Source organism: Equus asinus, chromosome 2 (genome assembly GCF_041296235.1).
Source record: "Equus asinus isolate D_3611 breed Donkey chromosome 2, EquAss-T2T_v2, whole genome shotgun sequence".
Classification (NCBI taxonomy): Eukaryota; Metazoa; Chordata; class Mammalia; order Perissodactyla; family Equidae; genus Equus; species Equus asinus.
Window position 1 is genome coordinate 133,384,099 of NC_091791.1, and position 16,846 is coordinate 133,400,944.

The 16,846-nt window shown below is 53.3% G+C and overlaps 1 protein-coding gene across 14 annotated transcripts in view; it reads left to right on the plus strand.

The window, feature by feature from the left end:
* Positions 1 to 16,846, plus strand: part of MEGF11 (multiple EGF like domains 11) — a 337,396-nt gene that overhangs the window by 97,217 nt on the left and 223,333 nt on the right. The gene's annotated exons all lie outside the window — the stretch shown is intronic.

Consider the following 16,846-nt stretch of genomic DNA (forward strand, 5'->3'; position numbering starts at 1 on the left):
CAGAGCTGCTTCTTCCTTCAGACCAGCTGACCCCAGAGCGTATTTCTCTGCTGCTCTGCGGGATGCCAGACAACATCCACACGCGGTCCTTCCAGGAGCCCAGCATGTATACATGCTCCTGCCAATCTCACAGCTAGAAACTGAGGCTTGGTCGCATTAGGAACTTGTCCTAGAGCCACACACCTACTGGACAACCCCACCTAGCTGGGGTTCATGGTGGGCCTTGCAGATTCCTGAGCCTTGCCCTTCTGGCACATTCCGCAGCCTCTCACCACTGTGAGCTGGTTCCAGGGCCCACAGGTGGGCGCGCTGCGCATGGGTCGGCCCGAGTTGGACCTAGTCTGCGCCTCCCCCCTCTCTCCATGCAGCAAGGACTAGAAAGTCAAACCCATTCAGCTCAGCCCCTGGCAACTGCTAATTATTAACGCCTGAGCCGCTGCCAGCTCCTCCTTACGTCATGTCACGCGGAAGATTTATGGCCACTTTGAAAGTGGCTTTGAAATGAGACAAAACTCAATATTGAATTTTTTCTGTCTCCTTCTCCCTTTGGGGCTTCAGGGCATATGATGTCAGTTTCCTCTCCATTAGCATATTTCTAACGAGCGCTTATTAAGGCGAATTTCCTTGCAGCCCTCAGAGTTTTCATTAGAGGAGGGAGCGGGAGGGAGGGTGAGACACAGCCAGAGGCGGGGACCTCTGGGCTCTCTGGCCAGGGCCTGCGCTCGACTCCAGCCTCCTCTGAGTGAGCTCGCCACTCCGGGAAGGGGGCTTCCTGCGGCTCTTCACTGTGGGATTCCGCAAGAGGAGCGTGGGTGTTATATGGGGGGCTCACCACGGCCAAGGGCCTCGGTTGGCTCAGCCACTGCCCAGGGATGGGCAGGCCATCACTCTTCTTTGAGCCTCAGTCCCCTCACCTGTATAATGGAGACTATGGTACCTGCCACGTGGCTAAGCCCTGTGGGGAGAAACGGTGTCTGCTTTGTTCACTGCTGTATCCTGAGCACCTGGCACATCAGAGTTGCTCAGTCGACAACGGCTGCATAGATAGGTGGGTGGAGAGGAGAATGACAGGGTTGTCCCACAAATGGGATGGGCCCTGGATGCTAGGGCACCTGCCTGTGGGGGTGCTAGTAAGGGTTTGCTCGTTCACCATCTATGGTTGGGCTCCAGTGGTGGTGATTGGTGCCCTAGGGTGGGCGAGGGGGCTACCAGCCCTGGGATGGGTGGGGGGGCTATAAGCCCCTCTGCCCTGTGTCTATTGCCATAGAGATGTGCTATGGGGAGGGGTCGATGGGCATTCCTGGTACAGCAGCTTTGTTCTCCCCTTTCACCTGGGCCTGGCAGGTAACTTCACTGAGGCTTAGTGGACCCCTGTTTCTGCCACCCAGAGACACTTGGATGGGGTGGAGGAGCCTGGAGAGTCCAGGGCAGGACCAGGATCTTGGCAGGAAGGGGATACCGGGCTAGGTACCTGTACTCTGGGGCGAGAAGGGAGAAAGAGATAAAGGACAAGGTCACCTGCTCCACAGGTTTTCATCTCCATGGGGAGCCCAGCGCCTGCCTTGGGGAGGGGGGTTCCTAGTGGGTGGTCCTCAACCCTGGCTGCTCATTAGAATCAGCTGGGGAGCTTTAGGAAATACTGATGCCCAGGTCTCACCTACAGAAATTTGGTTCTAATTGGCCTAGAGTGAGGTCCCAAACATGGATGTTTTAGAATGTTCCTACCTAGGTGATTCTAACGTGCAGCCAGGGTGGGTACCACTGCTTAGTGTGTGGATGTTGGGAGTGGGAGTTAGATGTCCTGCCCGGAAGGAGTGTGTCTCCCGCCTGCCACTACCCTGAGCTCTCTGACTGGAGCGCCCTGATTTCTGCCTTAGCAGTTCCCCAGGAACAGAGGAGGTGCCAGAGGAAAGGGTGAGGTGCCTATTGCCACCTCTGGCCAAGTGTCAGCCTCTGTCCCTGTGCCACCTGGTCCCCACTCTGCTACTGAAACTTTGGGACCCTCCTCATCCTGCTGAGTCCCCCTTCAGAGTCCTCATTTCTAACAGGCTCTTCTAGGGTCAAATGAGACAGTAGATGAGGACGTGCTTTGTAAAAAGCCCGTGAGAAGCTGAGGGATGGTTAAGACTGGGGAGACTCTACAGAGGCCGTTCCGTCCGTCTGGGGAGAGAGGGCTGGTGCAGAGTTCCTGAGGGCCCTGGAAAGCAGGGCCGAGAGCAGAGAGTGGGGTCAGGCTGTGGCCTCCCAGCAGAGCCCTCTGGGGAGCAGAAAGTCAAATTCTGGAAGCTTTCCTGCAGTACCCCGCTCTGCCTCTCTAGTTAGTTGTCTCTTCTGTGCCCGTCTTTGGAGGAGGGAAATAAATACCTGCACAACAGGCTGAAGGAGGTGGCAGGGGGAGACCCTGGCCAGCCACCGGCAGTCCTTCTCTCTGCTCCTGAAGCCCCTTTAGGAGAGGGCTTGGGGAATGGGCTGGAAGGGCCACAGACATGGGGGTTGACTGAGGGGCTGGTAGATTCAAGGTGCCCAGAATCCAGTGTGCCCCGAGGGCCGTCTCACCATCCGCGGTCCCCAGGCTGCCTTGCCCTGCCTGCCCCCAAGAAGGCTCTACTTAAGGGCCCCCCTTTCCTTTCCCGGTAGCACGGCAGAGTGGGAGGGGCATTGGGTTTGGGGTCTGAAGACCTGGGACTGGAGGTCAGCTCTGTCTGCTATCAGCCGTTTGACCTTGGGCAGGTCTCTTTCCTCGCAGCCTCAGTTCTTTCACGCAAAAACAGAGACCTGCTCCTTGACCCACTGATCCAGTCATTGGCTAGTTATCAAACCTTTATTGACACCTAGCACTGTGCCAGGTGCCGAGAGCCCCGGGAGGGACACCCTCCTCCCTGTCATCGGCTCTTGCTGCAGAGAATCACTGTAGAACTTATTAGAGCTGAAGGGCCCAATAGTTCAAGTTTGGCTCTAAAATTACAGGACTGTCAGTCAAGGTCCTTTTATAAATGGGGAAACCGAGGCTTAGAGAAGCTGTTGAGAGTCTTCCCGTGGTCCCTTGGCTGGTGGGTGATGCTGGGAAGCTCAACCTCAGGCCTTAGGCCCATGTCCTCTCCTCAGGCGAGACCACCCACTCGAGAAGTTATTCTAGCTCTGCCTTATCAGGAAACAGCCCAGAGAGGTGCAGTGACTCATTCAGGGTCACACAGTGATTATTGGCAGACCTGGGGCGAGAGACCTGGTTCTGGGTTTCTCTGTCTCTGGCCTGGTTATCCGGGCCTTTGGCCAGGTGCTCAGCTCAGGCCATCCTTGGAGCGCTGTCAGCAGATTGTGCCCTCTCCCAGGTCCTCCCCACAGCAACTGCTCAGTTGCTCTTCCCACATTTCTATGCCGCGACACATAGACCCACAGCTCTACCATTTGGCTTTAGTGATTGCTCCACAGCGGGTGAAATTGGTTTGAAATAAATGTCTCCCCTGCCTTCCTCCCTCAGGGTGATTTTATCCTCAGCTCACTCCGTGGAGTGATCGAGAGTCTGGCATGCGCCTGTTCCGTCTAGATATGTCCTCTTTGATGCAAAGATGTTGCCACGGCTACTGCTGAGCCAGATGTTTCTTGAGAGCCGCGCTGAGGTGGCTGCCGAATTCCACGACACGCTACCCCTTCGCAGCTGCCTTGGGATGCAGCCCAACATCTCGGGGCGCAAGGAGCAGAGCTGAAATTTACGAAGGGCTAGAAGTGCTCTCACTTTGTAAGGTATTAGAATATTTCTGGCTGGGGCCCTGCTCACTCCTGGAGCCCAGACCCCTGTCTGCCTTGCTGGGGAAGTGGCCCCTCTATAATCAAATCCACTCCACATCCTCTGAGGGCAGGGGAGGCGCAGGGGGTCACGTGCTCAATGATTGATCCCATTCAGATCTCTCACCAGTTATTACTGCCCCCCTCAAGCTAGCCCGAAGGGTAAGGGGTGGGGCTTATCCCCTTAAAGCCCTGTCCCCGACCTCTCCCTTGATTCCTCAAAGCACAACTGAGGCAAGATTGGCACATTTAAAGAAGGTTGTTAGGCTGAGAAATGACACAAGGGAAACACATACAGAGGACGTTGTAAACTAAGGGAATCCGGTCTAGGGGGTCTGCATCCCCATCTGCAGCCTGGTCTGTGCTCAGGAGCATCACCCGGCCCAGTTTCTGTAGTGGAGGCATGCAGCCTCCCCACCCATCTCCGACGTCAGAGCCATAGGGACCTTCAAGACCGTCTAGTACTTTCTCAGCCAAGTTCAAGAGTGAGTTCAGCCCTAATGCCCTGTGCCGTCCACTGTATGTAATAGGCGGGCTTTTCTCCTATGCGTCTAGAACCATATGAGTCATGTACCATCCTTGGGAGAGTTGACACAATAGTCCCTGAAATTATTTTCTGGGTTCAGATGATGAAGCTCGGCTAAGGAGGGCTTCCTCTCAGCTAACAGGGGACAGTGAAGTAAGGAGGCAGGAGATTTGCTCAAAGTCACCCAGCCAGCCCAAGCCAGCCCTTTTCTCACGTGGCATAGTGCCCTCCTTTCCTCTGCTCAATCTGAGCATGGAGGAAGCTCTGGTCCAAAGGGATGACCCCATCCCTCCCCTACACATCACACAGCACACGTGCACACACGTACACACACACTGGCTCCTGAGTCTGAAGGGCAAAGACATCCCTGGAAGCATAGTGATGGACAGGCAGGTGGTCCTGAGTTCGGATCTAATTCATCAACTTCCCAATTGTGAGTCTGTTTTGTCACCTGTGAGTGGAGATCGTGATCCGTGCTTCATAGGGCCATTGTGAAGACTGAGATGGGCCAGGCCCCCAGCACGGGGCAGGCGCTCAGAAACATGCATTTCCTTCCTTCTTCCGGTGCTCAGTAAGATGCTCCGGGGCTGGTGAGTGAATGAATGTTCACTGTTTGACTCCGCTGTTTGTCTACATCTGGGTTCTCATCCAGCAAGGGATATTGACAGAGTCTTCTTAGGAGGTGCTCTCAAAGCACCAAGTGTGGCATTACTCACAAGGCTCACTTGAGCTTGGATTTGAGCCCCGATTTGCTAGCCGGCTGTGCACACTCAGGCCCCCAGACCCAGCTCCTACCCATCCGCTCTTCTTCTCTTTCTTCTCCTCCTCTTGGCACAGCCAAACGTCGGTGTATGAGAGGCCTACCATGGTTTCGCAAGCTTCTGGCCTGCCTCCCGTTCCTCCCACCCCACTGAGTCCCTGTATGTGTTTTGGCAAATTTAGAAATTTGTGGGCACACCACAGAGTTAGATGGTTGGGGAAGCATGGTTTAGACTTGGCACAAGCTTCTCCATTCCTACAGAGTGGGGATTCAGTGTATTGGAGGCTAGCATCTCAAGGGCTGGCCTGCCTGGAGAAGGGAGAGGCAGAAAGCCACTGGGAGAAGCTGGAGTCCCAGGGGGATCCTGCCCCTGCCTCTGTTTCCCCTTGAGGAGTGGGCAGTTCAGATTTCTGAATTTCGTCTTGGGTTAGAAGTTAAGCAGAGAAGACCTTCCTGTGGTTTCAAGGCCTGCAACCAAAACCCTTTTGCGATTGTGCCTTTTCCTTTCCTGCCTTGGTAAGTGGCTTATGATGAGTGGGATTCAATCTCTCTGGATTTATTGGGGTTTTGCATGATTTCAGGGTCATGATTCCTAAAGGCCTTGTCCTTGTTCAGGAGTGGATATGAAGCGAGGGAAATGAAGCTGAATAAATTATCAGCAAAGAAGCTAGTCCTGGAAACTGCTTTTCAGGAGAAAAAAAAAAAAATCTCACTGGCTCTGGGGTGGGAATGCGCCAGTGAGAACCAAGCCTGCCTGGCACGAGTGGGTATGGCCAGCTGCTTTGGTGGCGTTCCGGTTAATTGCAGGTTCCAGTTAATTGAGCTCTGGTTACATTTTCTCTTGGACCCTGGTGCTCAGGATGGCTGTGCCTGGCTGGGCCTGACTCAGTGACACGGCTCAAATCCTCCTCACCTCCTCCTCATAACCTGCCAGGCCTCTCTCAAGCCTAAATGCGTCCGTCGGCATTGTTCCATGGAACCCTCAGAAGGAACCGCTCTGACATGTTAAGCTTTTTAATTTAGCATGTACCGCGCGTGTATGCCCCCAGACAAAACAGAATTGATTTATAATTCTCTTAATGGAAGCACAGGCTTCAGTTGCTCCAGAAATAGATCATTACCTCTGCCACCTTTTGTAATTTTTTCCCTCCCGTTTTTTTTTTTCTTTTTTAACACCATTGTGGTCTAAAAATATGACGTTTCATTTCAGCCCTCTCTCGTAATCCACTAAATGGCAGACATTTCTTTTTAGACCTTTAATTTATAGCGTGTTTGTTGGGTTCACTTCATTAATTAATGTTCTTCTGAGGCCCCCGTGCCAGAGTCTTTGTGTAATCCTCTCTTACAGTAAGCAGGTGCTTTTATCCTTAATGAACAATTTCCTGGAAAATACTGAAACAAACAACGAATAATCAGGCCAGGAACACGATGAATCTGGGAGTTGTGCGCCACTCTGCAAATTAAACCCGGGAGATGGGGGACAAATTTTTATCAGCCACAGCGCTGTTTCAGTGGCTTCTTCTTCGGGGAGGGGGCGTGGGGTGCTGAAATTCTGGAAGCTGAGTGAGCTGCTTGCTCCCCCAGGAAACCAGAGTTCAGATGACCTGTTTTATCGCAATGGCGTGTGGCTGTGAGGATGGCAGTCAGACAGCCTAGGCCAGAAACGCAGCCAAATTGGCCTCCGGTTCCAGACTTGGAATCGTCTCCAGCTTAGACTGTGGGTCGGCAGGGCCTGGGCTGGGCCGAATTGTAAACTTATTGAAATTCATCTTCAGTCTTTCTCTCTGTTCTGGAAGGCTTGCCCCGCCCCAGCGAGGGAGTCCTTATGGGAGGACCCTAAGAAACTCATTCTCTCTCTGCGCACACACCCCCAGGAGTATTTGTACCGCATCCCCCCACCCCTAGCAAGAGGGCAATGACCATATTTCACGCAGTGTTGTGCTGTTTACAGGTCCTTCTCCTAATGCTTATCTCTTTGGCCTCTCTCCACCCTGTGAGTCAGATTTTCTAACTGTTCCCACTTGACAGAAAAGGAAGCAGGGACTCCCAGAGCTTTGTGACCTCCCCAAGGTCACACATTTGGCAAGAGGCGGAGCTGGGATTAGGACCCAGGAACTGAGATTCCAGGGCTCAGGTGCCAGTTACCCTTGGAGGGGCAGAGCCTGTGGGGGTGCAGGGGACAGAGCAAGCCCTGGAGTGGGGTGAGGCACTCCCGCCGACCTGGCTGGGCTTCGAGCCAGAATTCATCAGTGTCATGGACCAAGGGCTGCAATAAACTTCTTTTAAAATCTGAATACTTGATTCATTTATTATACTGGATAGAGCTGACAAAAATCGTACATTATCCATCCATTTTCCTGTGTGGTAAGATCATTTTGGGTCTTTGAAATGGCATAATGTTTTTAATCACAGCACGGATACAATCGCAGCGCAGTCACGTGCCGTACGACTGTAATGGCAATTCCCCCCAGGGCTCCAAGAGCTGCATGGGACGCTCCAGAGAGTGGCCTGTGTCCCTGGGGTATCAGGCTCTGGCTCAGGAATCCCTGTTCTTTGGGAAGATGCACCCTGAGGAGCGGTGGGGGAGGTCCTGGGGTGGAGGAGGGTCAGCTGCGGGGGACCTGTACAAAAGGGCCTGCCCTCTTTGTTTGCAAAATGAAGATAGTTTTATTGTGGTCTTCCAAATTTTAAATTTGAGATCAGCTCATCATAGAAAATGTAAACAGACAGACAAGTTAGAGAAGAAAGTTAGTCTCCTAAAACATTGTCACCCGGAACCCTTGCCAACATTTTTAACATCCTCTGGACATCTTTCTGTTCTTGCTCACTCTAAACACACACTCTCCACACACACACACAGAACATTCTATATAAATGTGATCATAGTGTTCATGCTGTTCGGTAACCTGTATTTTTCATGTAATAATCCATCGTGGTCATCTTTCCTTGTCGGTGAACTTATATCTATTATCATAAAATGTCTTTGTTTTTCTGATTATAGTGACAATGATGCTCACTCTAAGAAACACTAAATAGCAGCGTAATGTTTGACTTAGAAAGCACGGGTCCTATGATACTGCTCCCTCCCCGCTTAAAGATGACCACTATTAACGCTCCAGTGAGTAGGCTTCCCTATTTCTCCACACATTAATATTTTTAATGTTTGCATAATGTTTTGTTATGTAGATACGGTAGAATTTATTTAGCAAGGGCTCCACTGATTTAGGCATTTCGGTTGTTTCACTGCTGCAACAAATATCTCTTTATTAAGAGATGATGCAGAAAATATTCTCGAACCTCTCCTTGGCCTTGTCAATTTTTCAAAGTTAAATCGCAGAAGTGGAAAGCTGGGTTAAAGATATACACTAAAACATGGTGTTGTGTATTGTCGAGCTGCTTTCCAGAACACACTGATGTGCATTTCCACTACCAGTGCACAGGCATAGAACCCTTCAGGCTTTGGGATGGTTGGTGTCTGACTTCAGAATCTCCTGGCTTAGAGATACATACAGAAGGTCCCAGAAGGAAACCTGGAGAGGCTGCCCTAGTCTGATGCCCACGATTATGGGCCGACAGCCAGGCCTCCTGTTTAGCTCCTCACTAGTGGCCCCCGAGGTGTGATGGGACAGAGGCTGCCCTGGGGTGGGCACTGGGCTATAATAGCACAATGTAAGAGGCCAGTCTTGCAAAGGATGCTGAGGACTGGACAGAGAGGTGGGCAGGAGCTAAGGGGCCCAACCATCACAGTGCTGCTGATGCCTGCATTTCCACTTCTGGGCTGCAGTTTAACTCTCAGGAGAACCTGTTTTTCTCTCATCCTTCCCATATAGCAAATAGGAAAAGGAGGCTCAGAGCAGTGAAATGAGTTCTCCAGGATCCAAGACTAGAATCCAGTTCTTCTGCCTGCTCTCCTTTATCTCGCTGCTGGGAGATGAGGCAAACCCAAGGTTGGGAGGGGAGTGAAGACAGAGAAGAATGTGAGGAGGGGAAGGGCAGCGAAGGAGACACATTGTAGATGAGCTTGTAGAGCTGGAAGGGTCCAGGAGGCAATGTGGTCTGAGCCCAGCCTCTAGGACAAGCAGAGAGTGAAACTCAGAGAGGGAAAGCAACCTTTCTTAGGTCACACAGCAAGTTAGTGACTTAGCAGACAGAGGGGAAGAATGGGGCCCATGGGAAGCTGAGCTGCTCCTGAGCTGAGCTGGAACTCAGAAGACCCAAGGGGGAGAGAGGAAGTGCAGCTGCTCTGAGTCCTGACAGAAGGGAGCTGGGAGGCTGGACAAGCCTGTGAACTGCTGCTCTCCCTTCAGAAGCGGCAGCCCTGATCAAGCGTGGATTCAGAGGCAACTGGAATGGAGATGGGCCAGATTCAACGTGGGGGCGACCTGCAGGCATGTTAAGGATCCATTCCTGCAGGGGTCTCTGATATCCCATCACATTTGCCCCAGGCTTCCTGCCGGGGAAAGGCCTCGTGCTTTGAATTAAGCCATATCCTGCGTCCCCTGCCCTCTCTCGGCTCTTCCCACACACCCTTCAGCAGTGTTTGGGGTCTTGGGGGCGGGGTCTGCCTGAGTCATCTTTCTGTCCCACAGCAACTGGAAAGTGTTCAATAAGTGTTTGCTGAATGAATGGATGAAAGATGGGACCTGTCTTGATAATTGTACAGTTAAGACTCACCCAGGAGTCAGCAAATAGATACAGCCAGCCTAGATTTTCCAGCAGAGGGTTTTTCCATCAGTCTTTTATCTTCCCCCAGCTCCTTAGAAATTCTGGAGTTCAGAATTAGAGAGTTGGAAGGGTTTTTAAGGTGGGAAATATGGGTTGGGAGGAAACATTTTGGTGAGCATCTTCTATGTGCCAGACGCTGGGCCAAGTGCTCTACCTGCTGACTCATTTACTGTCCTAACAGCCCTGTGAGGTTGGTCTTACCTAACGTGATCCACTCAGCCCCAGAGCAGGTACATGATTTTATCCAGGTGACGCAGCCAGGAAGGCGGAGTCAGGATCTGAACCCAGGCCAGTGGACTCCACCATTTCCTTCACATGAGCCCCGCCATCAACATGTCATGTGACCTTGAGGGAGTCACCTGGGGACAGTTTCCCCTCCTGTGGGACAAGGCATTGGACGGTGGATGCTCACAGGTCTGTCCCGGTGCCAGTTCTGGTACCATGCATCTTGCCCTTTAGCCCAGGTGGGAGACGGACCTTCCATTGATGGGTGGTTCTCCAGGACCCCATCCCTCAGCGATCTGTTCCCATCCGGGCACTTGTGGTTGCCTCTTGTGGTCTGAGAAACGTTTTTTTCAGAGTGGGCAGGAATGGGGACTAATCCCCATGGGGCTGTGTGGTCCTGAGCGACTGACTTGTCTTTGGGGATTTTGTGGATGTCGCGGGGATTTAATGCCGGGTAGTGAGGGCCTCCCACAGTTCCGAGAACCCCGCAGCCCTGGGAGGGGTGGGAGGGGCAGGCAGAGCAGGCCTGGAGTGGGCTGGGTTGGGGGAGGGAAAGGCAGCCTCGAGGTTGGCCAGGCCAGCTGAGTGTGCCCTGATTTGCAAAGAAATGGAAAGATGGAGATAATTGCTTTGTGAGAAATGGAATGGCCTAAGAACACAGATAAGTTCTCTCCCTTCATCTTCGGAGGCTGGAGGCTGGGGGTACGGTGGCTGCTTGCTGGGAATGGGAGGATTGAGGGTCCGGCACCCAGAGGCAGCACATTATGGGGGCCCTGAGGCGGTGCTTTATTACTTTGGCATTTCTATACGGCGGCCCCCCTCCCCCCCCTCCCCCCCCCCCCCCCCCCCCCCCCCCCGCCCCGTCCCGCACCCCCGCCCTGGGGATGTGCTGTGGTTTCTCTGGGAGCCTGCTGACGTCAGGGCCACTTTGTCTTTGCAGGGCTCGAGGGTGCAGGGGACAGGACAGTCTTTTGACCCTGATTGATGGGCATGGCAGGCCTCCCTGGTGCCATTTTCAGGATTTGCAGCCAGAGGCTTCCTGGGCAAGGAGAAAGCAGGATTTATCGGCGTGAGGAGCCCGCGTCAGAGGAGGACGTGTCCCACGTCGTCGCAGGAGTGACTCCGGTCCCCTCTGATTTATCCGGCGGGCGGGCACGTGGTGGCTCTCCGCGCTGGCGCGGGAGCGTCTGCTACGCTCCTGCAGTCAGGGAATCAGGCTCTTGGAGATTAAGAGCTGTGGGTTTATTTTTTAAACTCGTGTTTTAAGTGCAGGGTGATTAGAAGGCGTTCAACATAAACCCAGCCCGGGTGGGATTGCTGGAGGCTAGAGGCCTCATCCAGGCAAAGGGCGATGCTGCTTAATCAGGGGGCTGATCTGGCTCCTCTTTCCAGCTCACACTGATCAGACCCCAGCAAGGCCAGGGGACAGAGCGGGTCTAGCAGACTGGGAGCCGCGGAGGGAGCGGCGGGCGGATGAAGGGGAAGGTGTGTCCCCCCCCCCCCCAACGGGATGCTGACCTTGGCATTTGCCCCATTATGTGCACACTTGGCTTTTTTGTTTTATTCAGGAAAAGATAGAGAAGTGTGTGCGTGTGTGTGTGTGTGTGTGTGTGTATCTTCTATAAATAGAAGACAGAAACCTCTCTCTCCGCCCGCACGCTGGGAGGGGTGTGAGGCGTCGCTCTATCACTCCCAGCGAGGCATTTGCTTCTGCTGCTTCCCGGGCCTGAAAGCGCCCTTTCATGAGGCACGAGGAGCACCAGTCAGTCCCCCAACTGCAGCTCGAGCTATTGAGTGGCCTTCAATGCCTCCCTTGTGCCGGTCCCTGGAGCAGATGTACCCCGGTGCTGCTGGGGTGGCCAAGGCAGGAATCTTTGAACTGCTCTCAGAACGTCGTGGTGCCCACTGTGCCCATCACCAACAGATTTGTGTTTCCGCAGTGCAGTGTTAACGCAGCGTGGAACGTCCCATGCAGTATGACCTGCTGTCGCCACAGGTCTTGGGTGGCCTCTGTCAGGCCAGACACAAGTGATGTGGCTGGGCCTGAGGCTGGAGGTGGCTGAGAGGTGGGAGCAGGTGGCTGGCTGTAGAGACAGTAGTCAGTTGACATCGATGAATTGAGCCCCCTTTACATGCAGGTGATGCTCTGGGTGCTGGAGACAGCAGTGAACACACAGACCGAACCCCTGCCCTCGTGAAGTGTGTTTTGGTGGTGTGATACAAAGGGAAGGAAGAAGATGGGGGGCAGTTCTCAGCCCCAAAGGGAAGAGCTGATACCACGTCTAGATGGAGAAAGCCCTCTGCTGCCTGGTCCTCCAACACCACCGGCACGTTCCTGCCTCCGTGCGCTTGCTTGTGCTGTCCCTGCCCCTGAAATGCCGTTTCTTTGCCCTCTGCCTTTCATATTCTGTTCATCCTAAGTCCCATCCACTCCACAGGGTCTTCCCTATAGGAGAGGAGCAATTTCCAGAGTCCGTAACAACTGTTCAGCAATGTAGGACAAGGACAACAGGTGCATGGCCCCTGTGTGTCCCTCTCCACCCAGTGCCCACAAGAGGCGTTACTAATTAATCCTGGCACACCTTCCTGCTCAGTCCCAGTTTCGCATCGTAGCGTTCCAAGCAGCCACGACCAGTCGATCCCCAGTGTTGTGTGAGTAGAAACCTCCCAGGGCCCACAGAATAGTGCCTGACCACCGCCACCTCTGCCACCAGTGCAAATTTGTTGAGAAGGAAGGGCTAAAAGAGACTGGGATGGACAGAGAGCGGTTCCGGGTACACGGATCAGGCTGTAGTGTCCAAGATTTTGGCACAGGCAGGAGGACTAGGCAGGTGGAGGAGGCAAAGCAGGTGGGGGAGGAATTTTGCACAGATGGACTGTGAGGTCATAACAACTGATCCCAGGGCAGAGGCCATCTGTTTGTCTGTCTGCCCTCTGCCCCAGTTTTATGCATCTTGGCTAATGTGAGCAGCTGGTGTCTGGCCAGGTGTGTGCTGCCACCAGAGAGACAGGCTGCACTCTACAGGTGCTGGTGCTGGTGCTGGCAGGGCCCCAGCGAAGGCAAGGGCCTCTAGAGGATGCTGCCATCTCTAAGATCTGCTCAGCCTGCAGGGCCACCGAGGCCAGAACAAAGGCCCAGGCTAGGAGGAGGGATCCTTGGCTATGATGTCAGTGTCTCTTGAATACCAAGTGGCAGATTCTCTTTACCACCACCTGCTAGGCACAGAAAGCCGTCAAGTATTAGAATAAACAAGGAAATACAAACTGTAAAGATGCAGATTGACAGGACCAGGCCTCCGCTCAGACTAGATCTTGATGGAGAGGAGCATTTTCCCGAGCGGGTATCCTGAGGACCCCTGCTCCTCGAGCAGCCACTGGGAAGTTTGATGGGAAACACTGGGTGAAACAGGGTCGAGCAGGTCTTCCCAGATTCTACGGTACGCTGCTGTGAATGTTTAAGATGAGGACACTGCAGGCCGCATTTCCTGAACTTATTCACGCGTAAACCTTTGGGAGAGTTCTATCAGCATTTCATGTGACTAGAGTTCTAGAGAACTCGATTTTGGGAGACGCCTCCCAGAGGGTCTCACATCCCCACCAGTGCTCTACAGTGAAAGCCCCCTGCTGCCTGGTCCTCCAACACCACCGGCACGTTCCTGCCTCCGTGCGCTTGCTTGTGCTGTCCCTGAAATGCCGTTTCTTTGCCCTCTGCCTTTCATATTCTGTTCATCCTAAGTCCCATCCACTCGTCAGGGTCTTCCCCACGCCCCGCAGTGGGACTTAACTGCTTGCTCCTTTAGTCTCCTCCACCAGACAGCAGCTGACTTGTGACTCCGTCGTGTCCTCCCCAGCACAGCCCAGAGCTGGGCAGGTGGTGCTCCAGGAGTGCTCGGTGATGAGTTCAGGCCACAGCAGGTGTGCAGACTGACTGCGCCTGGGGGCAGGTGCAAGAGGCTCACCCCCTGGCCACTTTCTCTCCCCTTGACCCCTCTGCCCAGTTCATGGGGTGTAAAACGCTCATACCCCCAGTCGGGAAAGAAGTCTCTCCACGTCTGGAACTTGGCTCCCTTCCTGTCCTCCTCAATATGCAGGGAGCACGGACAAGAGGGACGGGAACCAGCTGATCTATTTATATGCTCTCTTCCTCCGAAGTGAAACCAGGGAGATTTTCTTATTTAATTATTAATGCCCTAAATCAGATGGTGGCCGCCGTGTTAACCTCTGTCACTCCGAATGGAGTTGGACTAATAACCGCCGCGGCGGGATTGATTCTCCCTCAGTCAGCTCATGAGCATATGTCTTTGGGATCTGTCCTCTGGGAGACAGCCTGGGGGAGCCCCATTAAAGCTAACGGCGATGAGTTGTGCCCACGTGGGGACGGCTCTCTGCTGACTGCTCTTTGCTCTGCCTCAGTGAAGTGTCTGAGACAAGTAGAAACACTGTTTCTAAAATCGCTTCCTAAAAGGAACTGACTAGTTCAGCTTAGGACTCGACCCCGCCTTCAAGGTGCTACAGACACTTTGGAAAGATAAAGTAAACACGCTGGAGAGATGTCAGTGCAAGATGGGGAGTGGTAAGTGCTGGGCCATGTGGTCCAAACTAGAAGCTAGATGAGTGTCAAGCCCTGCAGCGGAGGAGGGGGCTGGGGGCCGGAGCCGGATCTCAAGTGGATGGTCTTTGGATATGCAGAGTTGAGAAAGAAGGGCATTGAGGGCAGGGGAGCAGGGTGAGCAAGGCTCAGAAGTAAGAAAGAACAAGAGGGAAGACCAGCCTGGAGGGGAGGAGGAGTGGGGGATAAGGCTGCATCCCTTAGACTGGGCCAGGTTCAAGAAAAAGTCTGAGGGCTGAAGGGGTCTGAGAGGAGTCAGCTCATCTGCCCTCAGGCTGGACGTCCTCCCCAGGATCCTCCTGCTCTGCCAGCCTTAGCGCCATCACACTGATGGAGGAGAGGGGCCTCATACCGCCAGGTCCCCCTCCACTTCCTGTGTGCTCATCCAAACACCTATGACTCCCCCTGTGCCCTGGTATCCGGGTACCTGACTGTCAGTGGGAGTCAGTCAGCTAAACTGTCCTGCCCAGACCCGGCTCTCAGAGGAAGAGATTTTCGTGAAGATTTAAAAAGATCTCCCAAATTATAGCAGTGACCCAAGTCACCTCCGTCTCCTGCTTCTCTCTCATCACCTTGGATCAAAAGGGACCAGAGGAACAATCTCCTCTTGTCCAGATGGCCTCATCCTTTGATGTTCTAAGCTTCATAAGTTTGCAGATGTGGGCAGGGGGGCCTCTGGGGAGAATGCCGGAGATTATGGGAGCATCCGAGGTAGTGATTCAGGGCCACGGAGAGAACCGAGGCGAGCCATCCTCTGCAGTCAGCGTTCAGACTCTGCCTCCAGAGCGCTGTGTCCGTTTGTTTATTTCTTTATGTGGTTTATTTGATGCTTGATCAGCCCAGACCCCACCTGGAAGAAGATGCTCACCCCCAAAACTCAGTACCACGTCCTGGGCAGGCTCTTTCTCGTTGGAGTTATGTCTGACGGAGTTATGTCTTTGAGGAGAATGAGCTGAAATGGCCTGCAGCCCTAGTGCTGGACGGGCTCCCGCTCAGGCGCTGGTTAGGTCTCCGAGGACTGGGCTGGGGTGGGGTGAGCGGGTAGGGGAGACGTGAGCGGCTGTGGCTTGCGTCCTCCTGGACGCTGCCAATTGAGCAGAAACACCAATTCTCTTTCCTAATTGATTTTCAGAATGCATTTAGCCAGATTATTTCCAGATCTCAAATAGAGAGAAAAACCTCATTAATCATTAATTTGGACCCCCACGGTTATACAGAATTTGTGACAATTTGTTTACTTTTGAAGGAACTGCTAAGAAGGAGTTTAACAAGGAAATTATTGGGGATGGAGAGAGAGTGTTTAACCTTCCACGAAGCCAGGAGCTCCATTTAGCTTCCCTCTGGGTACAGATGGGGGCGTGTGCCACATCCACGCCACTCTGCTCTGTGCCAGGAAGAGCGGGTGCTTCCTCACCTGTAAACTCTGGGCCAACGGACTAGAAATCCTCAACCATTTCAAGCCTGGGGGGAACCCCTTTCCAATGTCAAAATATTGTCTATACCATCCCCGCCCCCAGTTATTAGAAGTTGCTTTTTTTTTTTTTACAGTGTGGCTGATTGAAAAGAAAAGCTACTCTCAATTCAGTAAAGCTTTTAAGCAAATCACGATAGCATCTATGTACACATGAAGAATAGTGCTATCTTTCTGAGTCACGGTGTTCATGCAGTCTGTAGCTGATGTCTGAGCACATATGAATTCCAGGTCCCTTGGAGGTGGCTTTGGGTCTCCGGGATTCCACCGGGTGGCAATCCTTGGGCAGTTCTCTAAGGCTATAGGACCCTGGAGTCCTGGGGTGTTAGGGCAGGAAGGAGCCTGGGGGGTCATTTCAGCCACTCCCACCGTAATGGTTCTCTGCCTCTATGAGGAGCCCTTTGTTGGGGAATCCTCGGTTTAGAGGACCAGGGGGTTAGTGTTCTGCATAGGCACACTTCACACCTGTCACAGGCTGTCACTTCAGAGCCTGGATCAAACTCTATAAGCTGCTTCCTTGAAGACCCCTACAGGCTGCTCAAGCCCTTCATCCACGGTGGGAATGATGTACAGTGACTTGCTTCCCTCTGGGTGTCAGTGAGTGACACCCCATTGGAGCAAGAGAAACCAGGCCCAGCCTTCTGGGTGGCTTGCTTGATCAGAGCTGCCTGGAAGGGTTTTCTCAGCTCAGCTGCCCCAAGGGCCACAACAGATACCTTTCTTCTCCTTCGTCATGGCAGGAGGAGT